Source organism: Canis aureus, chromosome 28, assembly GCF_053574225.1.
Source record: "Canis aureus isolate CA01 chromosome 28, VMU_Caureus_v.1.0, whole genome shotgun sequence".
In the NCBI taxonomy this organism is placed as follows: Eukaryota; Metazoa; Chordata; class Mammalia; order Carnivora; family Canidae; genus Canis; species Canis aureus.
Window position 1 is genome coordinate 13401818 of NC_135638.1, and position 11232 is coordinate 13413049.

Below are 11232 nucleotides of genomic sequence, written 5' to 3' on the forward strand. Positions count from 1 at the left end.
TTCTCTTTTCCATTAATCACCTACATGAAGACATTCTACTAGTCGCCATATTTTTTCTTTTTTCTTGCTCTATAGATTTATACTTTGACCCTAATCTTGTTCACCTGAGAGAATGAGCTCTTTTTCTGCTTTCTGGTCACCACAACATACACACTCAACTGCACTCTTACCTGTTACTACAACCACCATTTCTCCTTGCCTCCTACTTAGTAATAATGTGTCCTTTTTTCCTCTATTAGTAACCCCTCTTTGTGCAATCACCTGCCTTCCTACTATCCCAGGGACACTGTTAGCTTATCTCTTGTCCTACACCCTCAACCCCACCACCATAGGCTCTTTCCTCTCAGAATATCAACTTGCTTGATTTTCCCCTATGATATAAAGGAAAAAAAGTCTCTTGACCCTATGCCACCTTTTAGCTACTGCCCTATATCTTTCTTTCATTTGCGATCCAGCTTAAATATTCTAATTTGTTTTCATCTTTGTCTCATTATAACGTTTATTATCTAATGTCATAAATCGGACAACTCCAGAAGGTGACCCTGATGAGAATTTGATGGGAGTGACTTATTTGGGAGGCAATCCCAGCCAGGGGGATGGGGAAGTGACTCAGAGAGGGAAAGGAGTCACTATAGGGTGTGTTGATGCATAGGAAAAACTGCAGGAAACATGAGATTTGAATCTCATTGAGGACATGTGAGAAAACTATGCAGAACATGTCTGAGAGTTTTCCCTCTTTGGAGGTGGGAATACTGAGGTACTTACAAATCAACTCTCATCCTGGATCGTTGAGGGTTGCTCCTGGTGACATTGACTCTCTAGCACTTCTGGTCAGCTCCAAGATAAAGTTGGGCTCCTGCTGGCTACAAAGGTGGAACATGGCAGGTATTTGCAGTAGGAAGCCATCAGCAGGTATGGGAATGGCGAATGCCAAAGGACACGGGAGGAGCACCAACTGTGTCTACTATGCCCATGTAATTAGCCTCCAGCTTTTACCACTTCGTTTTATAGTGAGAAACCACTGATCTCATAATTACCAAGCCTAATGCAATTTCTTTTGTCTTCATCCTTGACCTCTCTATATGCGGCATTTGGGGCTTCAGTCATTATCCTCCCAGATATTTTCCTTTTCTTGGCTTTTAAGAAGCCAGTCTTTCTTGCTTCTTCCATCTCTATACCTACTTTGCCTCCTTTTCAGCTGTCTCTTCTCCAAGTGTTGATGCTTCACTTTGGATTTCTCATTGCGCACACTGTTACTTGGACATCTAATTTTATAACTCCCACGATCACTTAGACACTGTTGACTTCTAAATCTGCATGTCCAGCCTAGACTCTTCTTCTGAGGTCACAGCCATACAACAGCTCGTATCCCATGCTTCTGCTTCCCGAAGCGTCTGATCATCTCAGCCTGAATATCAAAAGTACTCGGTGCCAGCACTCACAAAACAGGATTCTCTTTAATTAAAGACACATGTTCTTCCTCTTATATTCCTTCTCGGCTAATCAGTAACACAAGAGAGAACCTGGGAGTCCGTTGAGTCTTTCCCTTTTGCCTTACTCTTCACATCCAGGTAGTGACAAAGCACTGCTGATTTTGCCTCCTAAATGCTCCCCAGTTCACTCACTCCTACTCTTTTTCTTCACGTCATCTCATTTCTCTCTCTTTACGCATGTTTTACCTCTAACCTCCTTCCTCACTCAGTAACCTTCATCCTGATGCTAGAAGGGTGTTTCAAAAACATAAATCTGATCAGTTGCTTAGAGGGAAAGCCTAAATACCTTACTACAATATGAAGAGCATCATGAATTAGCCCTAACTGGCCTCTCCAGCCTTATGACTCTCCCCACCTACCCTGTACTCTGATCATTACAATTCCCAAACTGTTCCATAGAATTCCAAAGCCCCATGTGTTGATTTTTTTTAAACTAATACTTCTATATAGCACATAGCATGCTTGTAATTGGAGAATTTACAAATATTTAATTATTTAATCCTCATAACAACCCTATGATGTACATACTATTATTATCCTCACTTTATAGATGAGGAACTTGAGGCCTACAGAGTTGAAGTGATTTGGCCAATGTCACACAGCTAGTAAGGATTCAAATCCAGGCAGTTTGGCTTCAGAGTCATTTTTGTTGACTTCCCTACCACAATGAGCTGGATTTGTGAATCTCATCTCTGTGTCTGGAACATCCTCACCCACTTCCAGGGTCCTTGTCTATCAAATCGTTCTTAATCCTTCACTATTTTGATAGACCCGAGTCCTCTTCTTCTTTGAACCCCCTCTGTAATTAGTACAAACATACACTTATTTCTGTATGTATCCCTTTTTAGAATAAACTCCTTGACTGCCTCACTCTGACTAGTTCCTATAGTTTTCTCTGACTTTAAATGTTGAATATTCCAAGATTTTAATTTTAATTTAGCCTTTGAGAGCCTTTTCTCTTTATCTACACTTATTCTCTCTGTGATTTCATCTACTTCAGGCTGCAAATACCATCTGTACAGGGCAACTGCCACATTTATCTCTTGCTTACAATTCTGTTCTGAACTCCAGGATCATATATAAAACAGCCTCTTCCATGACCTCACCTGGTTGTCTAATGGGTACCTATCTCATGGTTAACATGTTCAGACAAAATTCTCGATCTTTCCTTCCTCCCACAAACTTCATCTCAGTGTTCTCCATCCTAGCCAATGATAATGCCATTTTTCCAATTGCTCAGGACAAAACATGCTGGAGCGACCTTTTATTCTCAATTTTCTCTCACAGCCTGTAATCAATCAATCAAGTCCTATTGGTTCTACTTTCAAAATATATGCAGAATGCAACCACTCTCCACCTCTGCTGCTATTAACCTAGGCTGAGCCACCGTCATTTCTTACCCAAATTAGTCTTCTTACTGCTTCTGTTCTTGCCTCTTTAGCTATTTTTCCCAGTGGAAGCCTGAGTGATACTACAGAACATAAGTCAGATCATGTCACTCCTCCATTAAAATCCCTGTGATAGGCTCTCATCTCATTCTTAGGGAAAGCCAAAGTCATGTCAGCAGCCTACAAGTTCTTCCTACATTAGCTGTTCCCTGTCACCTCTGTGACCTTATCTCTTATCACTGTACTCTGCTGCAGAAACCCTGACCTTCTTGCCATTCTTCCAGTATACCGGGCATGTTCCTACCCCAGGGCATTTGTACTTAGTGTTCTTGCTGCTGCTTGTTGCTCTGCCTGGAACGTTTGTTTCCCATACGTCCTTGCTCCTTTACCCACATCTGGTCTTTGTGCAAATGCTATTTTCTCAGCAAGGCCTTCCCTGATCAGCCTATTTAAAATGAGAGTCCCTAGCTCTAACATTCTCCATCTTGTTTTCAGGCTTTATTTACCTTTATTTACCTTTACTTCTTAATTTTATTTTCTATCTCTTCCCACTAGGATGTAGATTTCATCTAAGTTTGCTGTTCCAGTTTTAGCACTGGGCAGTGCCTATCATATAATCAGTGTTCCAAAAATGTTCTTCATTGTACTCATCAGCCTGTAGCCCAGAGCAGAGAACACATTAGGTCTTTGATAAATGTTATCAAATGGATCAGTAAAATTGTGACTGAATGTATTTTCCTTTTATCATATACCTAAGCTATCCTAAGATCTCTATAAAATAACTCCAATCTCTATTTCTGTTCCAAACCTTTCTTCCAAACCTCAAGGTTGTGATGCTAACAGCCTCTTGTGTATCTCATCCTAGGTGGTATAGCACCTCCAACCCAAAGAGTCTAAAGCTACTCATCCCTGGACACACACCCTCCAAGCTCAACTAGCTTTCTAATATTTTGATTAATACTCAAGACCTCATCGTCATTTGGTCATCATTTTCATACCCACTGACTTCTATATTCCTGTATCCAAGTAATTATCAAACCCAGAGAATCTACCCAAACAATGTTTCTCCAGGTTTTCTTTCTCTTTCATTCTTACTAATAACACCCTCATCAGACTTTGACCATCTCTTTCTTCTGTCAATCCGATCAGCTGTTTGGGTCTCCATCCACCTCTTCATATATCAGCAAATATTTATTTAGTCCCCACCCCACTAAGTAGTTCAAACTATTATACAGAAAGTTCCATAAAATGGTTTTCTTGATCAGAAAAAAAAAAGTCACTTGGTAGAACAAACTGACAATAGTATCTTTCAATCCTTTCACTGTTTAACACTAATTTGTTTGACTAGATAAGCAAAGCCAAGTCCTGAATCCATCCTGGTCAAAGCCCATTTAAATCTTTGTGGTGCTGAAGGATCTGATATAGTCCATTTGTTGCCCGTGCGCTGGTCCCTCACTCCTGGGAATATGTTCTACTTCATTTTGTGAATATTATCTCTCCTGTTGACAAACTGGGCAATTACGATTAACAGTTTGTACTTCTAGTGCTATGGTAAGGGGTGTCATTCAGCTCAGTGTTACATGGCTCAGGCCCTCCTGTGACTACTCATGTCATGTACCCAAAAGACCACTTCTAGCTAAAGCATCTATCTGGTCCTCTCTGATCTTACTAGGAGGTTGTATTCTGTATTACTGAATTTATTTACAGGCTGCTGTGAATACTCCCTCTCCCCAAAAGCTTATGTTTAATGATAACAGGATCTGTGCTTTAGTAATCTCTTGTACTTTCTATTTTTTATTTTTTAAAGATTTTATTTATTTATTCATGAGAGACACAGAGAGAGAGAGAGAGAGAGAGAGAGAGATTGAGAGAGGCAGAGACCCAGGAAGAGGGAGAAGCAGGCTCCATGCAGGGAGCCTGATGTGGGACTCGATCCCAGGACTCCAGGATCACGACCTGGGCCGAAGGCAGGTGTAAACCGCTGAGCCACCCAGGCGTCCCATCTCTTGTACTTTCGATACTGTTTGAACATACTAGAAGGTCTATGAATGTTGAAAGTGATTGAATAGAATTGCTTACAGGTTACACTCATTTAGAACATATATAACTGTTTTGGCATTAGAAAGAGCCGTATATAACATGCACTACACATCTAAACAATAACATTTCATTCAAGAATGAGTCAAAAGGCTGTTCTTTCTTTGATTTGGCCAATAAAGAGGAAAGATTCCGCTAATCCTCATGGATTAGGATTATAACACCAGCTCCCTCTGTTGTTCATTTTAGAAATAACATGGCATTTGAAGCTATTTTGAGCCGGCACAAAAATAGAAGACCCCCTCCAAAAGCAAGTATTAATTAAACTAGAATAAACTAAAGAAGAGGTATGTAAAAATTTTAGTTATTTAAGGCTACCGTTCTGGATATACAAGGAAGAAAAAAATCAGATGGTATTAAGTGACGACTTCATACAGTGCCTCCTTCCCTGCTGATTATTATGGTCAAAAAATATACACTGTGTTTAGGAAAATTCAATGATTATGGAGTCTAACATAAACATATAATTTCAGGTTCTTTGAAGATAGTTTTAGTTTACATAAGGATAATCTGGACAAGTGGTTCTCAAGCTTTGGAATGCATCAGAAATGCATTCAAGCCCTGGAAGGATTGATAAAACACGGCCCACAGCATTTCTGATCTGGTAGGTTTGTGTTGGAGCTAAGAATTTACATTTGTTGGGATGCCTGGGTGGCTCAGTGGTTAAGCAGACATGTGCCTCCGGCTTAGGGCGTGATCCCAGGGTCCAGGGAGGGACTCCTGCATTGGGCAACCCCCAGGGAGCCTGCTGCTCCCTCTATCTATGTCTCTGCCTCTCTCTGTGTGTCTCTCATGAATGAATAAATTTTAAAAATCTAAAAACAAAAAAAAAGATTTACATTTATCATATTCTGAGGACAACTACTCTCGGCCACACTACTAAATGTGATCTACAAAACAGCAACATCAGCATCACATAGGAGATTTGAGAGAAAAAGAATCTCAGGCCCCCTGCCAGACCTACTGAACCTAAATCTTTTCGCAAATGATTTCTGAGTGATTCACATGCACATGAAAGTCTGAGAAGCAGTGAGGGATTGCAAACTTTTTCAGTGAAGGGCTAGATAGTAAACAGTTAAGCTCTACAGGCCCATAGAGCCTCGGCCACAACCACTTATCTCTGCCATCTTCGTACAAAAGCAGCAATAGACGGAGTGTGGCTGTGTGCCAATAAAGCTTGACTTCTAAAAACAGGCAATAAGCCAGATTAGGTCCTCTGCTCATGCTTCATTGACCTCTGCCTTAGAATGCATTTATGTGTTTTTTTTTTAAGATTTTATTTGTTTATTTGAGAAAGAAAGAGAGAGAGAGAGAGTCACAAGACAGAGAGCTCAAGCATGAGGGGGAGTGAGAGTGAGCAGAGGGAGAGGGAGAAGCAGATTCCCCACTGAGCATAGGATCGATGAGGGGCTTGATCCCAGAATCATGACCTGGGCCGAAGGCAGATGCTTCATCTACTGAGTCACCCAGGGGCCCCTACGTGTATTTTTTTGATAAATATAGTTTCACCTCCCACAGTTTCTGTTTCAGTAATTCTAGGATTAAACCTCCTAAATGTATTTTTTACAATAATCAGGAAATTTTGATTCAGGCGGGCCACACACAATGCTTTGAGAAACACCTTCAGCCATCATTTTTCACTGAAGCATTGGATTATTTTACTAGATTTCTATGGTTTTCTTTTAAGTGGCTTGTAGAAAAATAAAAATGCTTGATCTATTATGCTTTTCAACAACACCTTCCATGGTCTTCCAAATGTTTCCCACAGTAGGGCTGGACTGGCTCTGATTGTATATATTTTCCCCCAACAAAGCAAAGTCAGCACCAGAAGCAGAGTGGGTTCCTCTTTTTCTTTTTCAAAGATATTATTTATTTATTCATGAGAGACGGGGTGGGAGGAGAGGGAGAGAGAGAGAGAGAGAAGTGAGAGAGAGAGAGGCAGAGACATAGGCAAAGGGAGAAGCAGGCCCCATGCAGGGAGCCCAATGTGGGACTCGATCCTGGGACTCCGGGATCATGCCCTGAGCCGAAGGCAGACGCTTAATTGCTGAGCCACCCAGGCATCCCTGTGGGCTCCTGAAAGAGTTACTACCACACGTATTTTCCCACAAGGAAAGAGGACAAACTGCATGCGCATTTAACCAGGAAACTCATTACAGAAGAAAATTAGAGGCAGTGAAAAGTGCAGCTCCTTCTCCTTTATTGCTTCTCTCATTTTTCCAAACCCAAACTCAATTGCTCTAGCTAACATCTTCAGGGAATACCTTTATGATTAAAATAAACAAGCAAAAAAAGCATTGTGCACTTACTTTCTCTCAGTCCTATATCTAGCAGAGAAAAGAAGAGAAGACACAGACAGCTGTGAAGCCAACTTTGTCCTCATCCTCCAGATGGGCGTGTGGTGCTAGGGTGTTTCTTTCATAAAAGCAGATTTGAACTGAATTTTTGGCCCAGGAATCCCATCCTTTCTCACCACCTCTCCTTTCCCCACAAGGCACTAGCTCTAAAATAAATCTATTCTTCTTTGCTTGAAAGAGTTCTGGGAAACAATACACGGAAAGAAATTTGTTTATGAACAAACATGAAAATTTTAAATATTATGTGTTTACTTTTTTGAAGATGTGTTTTTCTCAAAGTGTGTGAAAAGACGTCTAGATTTTTCTTAGCTTTGGTTTTCGCTGTCTTCAAGGGTAGTTTGAAATTGTAAGTTTCTTGGGGTCTAATTCTTTTTACAGTTCTTTCCTAATTATTAAAACCATATGGTTTGTGATTAACAATTTTCAAATGCAGATAAATGACAAAAGAAATCATGCATAATGCCCCCACTCAAAGAGAGTCTCTACTAACTTAAAAAAATAATTTGAGGTGACATTTCCATAACATAAAATTAACTGTGTTAAAAGGAACAATTCAGAGGCATGTAGTATATTCATAATGTGGTGCAACAACTGCCTCTATCTAGTTCCAAAATGTTTCCATTTCTCCAAAGTAAAACATATTACCCATTAAGTAGTTTCTCCCCATCCCCTTGCCCCTTTGCCCCTGGACCAAGTGAAGCTGGAATCCCCCATACTGTCCACACTGACCTACTCCGGCTCAGGGAGGCTCGTTGCTCCAGGAGGTAAGACGAACTAAAGCAACATCCTTTGCCCTTCTCTCTGTTACCATGGCCCTAGCTGAAGGGGCCCCCGCAGGACAAGGGTAGACTCTGGTAGTTTTTAGGTCCTCACCATAAAATCCCCTTCCATCTGTTTAGTTTCCTATCCTGTCCCATGGGGAAGAAGATCCGAAAGGGTGGGTGATGCTGGAAGCCAGCTGCAAACCTGCAGACCTCCTGCTGTTGGAGGAGAGAAAGGCTGGGACTCCAATCAGAGCCGTCCCTGGTTGGGGAGAAGGTCTGGGGACCTTGAGCTGATAGCACCTTCAGCCGGGGTCCTCCAGCTGGTGCCTGAGGCAGGGTCAGCCTGAAGCCAGGTTGAGGAGGCGAGAGGCACAAAACAGGATAAAGCCTTTTCTCTTTGAATTATGAATGGAGAAGAAATAGGCAACTTAGAATTGTCATAATCAATCAGAAATGCACGAAATTAGACTATACTTATATTTAACTCTGGCTTCAGATGTACCATTGAAAAGAAGTGTTGTCAGTGCTAAGTTTAGCTGCTTTTAGAAAGTTTGTTATTGTTGTTGTTAAAAAGAATTCCAAATATATCACCCAATTTTCCCTTAGAAGGGTTTTCCAACTTACACTTCCATTCAATCTTCATCAGTTTGGGAAATAGAAAACTGTATTTCTTTGTTTTAATTTTAACTTCCTTGATTCTCAGTGATATTGATCCTTTTTCATGAGCTTATTGATCATTTATAATTTTTGGTCTGGAACATTTATTTGTAGACATGCTTCAACATGACTGATTTTCCAAATTGGATTTGCAGACTGCCATAAACCCATATGAATACAAGTAAGAAATTATTATTATTATCATTGTTTTATCAGTGGATTACCTCCTATAATATCCTTACTTATACACAATAAAGCTTCTGAATATCAAAACCCTTCATTTTAATTTTGTGGATAATTAATAAATCTGAATATTTGAGAAGAGAAAATAGCTTGGCTTGTCTTTTACTATATATCCTGCCTGGAACTATGACTCCATATTTAAAAAGTATGACTTCAGTAACTAAGATGAAAAAAATAGGGGCTCCTGGGTGGCTCAGTTAGTCCAGCATCAGCTTTCGGCTCAGATCATTATCCTGGGATCCTGAGATGGAGCCCCGCATTGGACTCCCCTTCTCACCTAGGAATCTGCTTCTCTCTCTGCCTCTGCCCTCCCTGCTACTTATGTGCTCTCTCTCGAATAAATACATAAAATATGTATTTTTTTTAATTTAAAGAAAATAAAGATGAAAAAATAAATGTCTTGGGGCACCTGGGTGGTTCAGTGGTTGAGTGTCTGCCTTTGGCTCAGGTCGTGATCCTGGGGTCCTGGGATCGAGTCCTGCATCAGGCTCCCTGCATGGAGCCTGCTTCTCCCTCTGCCTATGTCTCTGCATCTCTCATGAGTAAATAAATAAAATCTGAAAGAAAGAAAGAAAGAAAGAAAGAAAGAAAGAAAGAAAGAAAGAGAGAGAGAGAGAGAGAAAGAAAGAAAGAAAGAAAGAAAGAAAGAAAGAAAGAAAGGAAGGAAGGAAGGAAGGAAGGAAGGAAGGAAGGAAGGAAGAAAGAAAGAAAGAAAGAAAGAAAGAAAGAAAGAAAGAAAGGTAGGTTGGTCTTTGGTACTAGGTACATCCCATGATCCTACTTAAACTGGCACTGCAATAGAACTTTATAGAATTTTAGAGCCGGAAAAGACCCAAGAGACTATTTAGTACAGTTCTCTCTACTTTTATAGAGGAGGAAGCTGGAGCCCAGTCTGCTGAGTTTAACAGAGGTCACCGTCAGTCAGGGGGAGGCTCATGATGTGGCAGTCCTTCCAACAGGCTAGTCTTTGTAAAGCTAGCAAAACAGTAAGGACTTAGAGCCTCTGGGCTCCCTCTGCAGGTCTCCGAGGCTAAAACGTCTGCCACAATCTAATCAATCATTTGAACAAGGAGTGGGAAAAATATGGACCCTTTTAGCTTTGCTAAATGTGTTTTTCTTGTCATACATAGCCTTAAGGTAAGGCAATACAAATATTTCAGGTATTTCAAGGTAAGCATTTCCTCCTTCCAAATCTTCTCTAATATCAACACAGCAATCAAAGAAAGCAGGATCTTACAGTAAGTATGTGAGAGCCTGAGCCCTAGATTCAGAGTTTCTGAGCATGACTTCTGGCTCAATCATTTGCTAGCTACGTATTCAAGCCGCATAGTTTCACCTGTGAAATGGAAATAATAATAGTTATTATATTCAGAACTACTATGATAACGGTGGAATAAGAAGTAATGCACGTAGAATACTTAATATACAGATTAGCATATGACATTGGTGACGACAAATGGTGTAAGTACTTTTGAAAATATTAATTAGTTGCAGAATGTGTGCAGTATACAGCTTGTTCATTTAATCTTACTGACAGTGGGAAAAAACTCCATCTGCGGTAGCTAGGATTGTTGACTACTTCAAACTTTGCCACACATTTTTGTTTTGGAGATGAAGCATTGTAAAAAATACATGTGACTTGGAATTTTCTTTCACAGCATATGGATTTCTTCAACAACCCTGGATGTGGGATAATATGTTCATTAAAAAACTATTCAAGTCACAGAGCATGGAAACAATAATACTTTAAGAATCTAAAGTATGTGTTCGAAGAATTAGAAAAAAATTTCAACACAATTAGTCTACTAAAATGTCATTAACATTTCAGACCATACCAAAAGCTATAATTAACTAAAATATATAGATAATGTTGGAAAAGAAATAATGAGAAAGCTTCCCAATTATTTGATGGGCAAATTAGTAAAGAGTAATAAATCATATGAACACACTGATAAAAGATACATTTCTTGCTGATTTGACAGGAAATTATTAACATTAAGATAACATAAGATTTATAATATACTACTATAAAGCAGTTAGTGATAGCTAACTGGGTAATAAGTATTGTCAATGTGAGAGTATTTGAAATTAATCACTGCTTGAATGAACTGGAAATGACCAGAAATTTCGTCATTTGTCATATAAAGAAGTAACCAGAGAGTAGGCAGCCAAAAATACTAGGTAAGTATTATCACAAAGTTGCATCAATTATTTAATTAATTTGAAGTCTTAT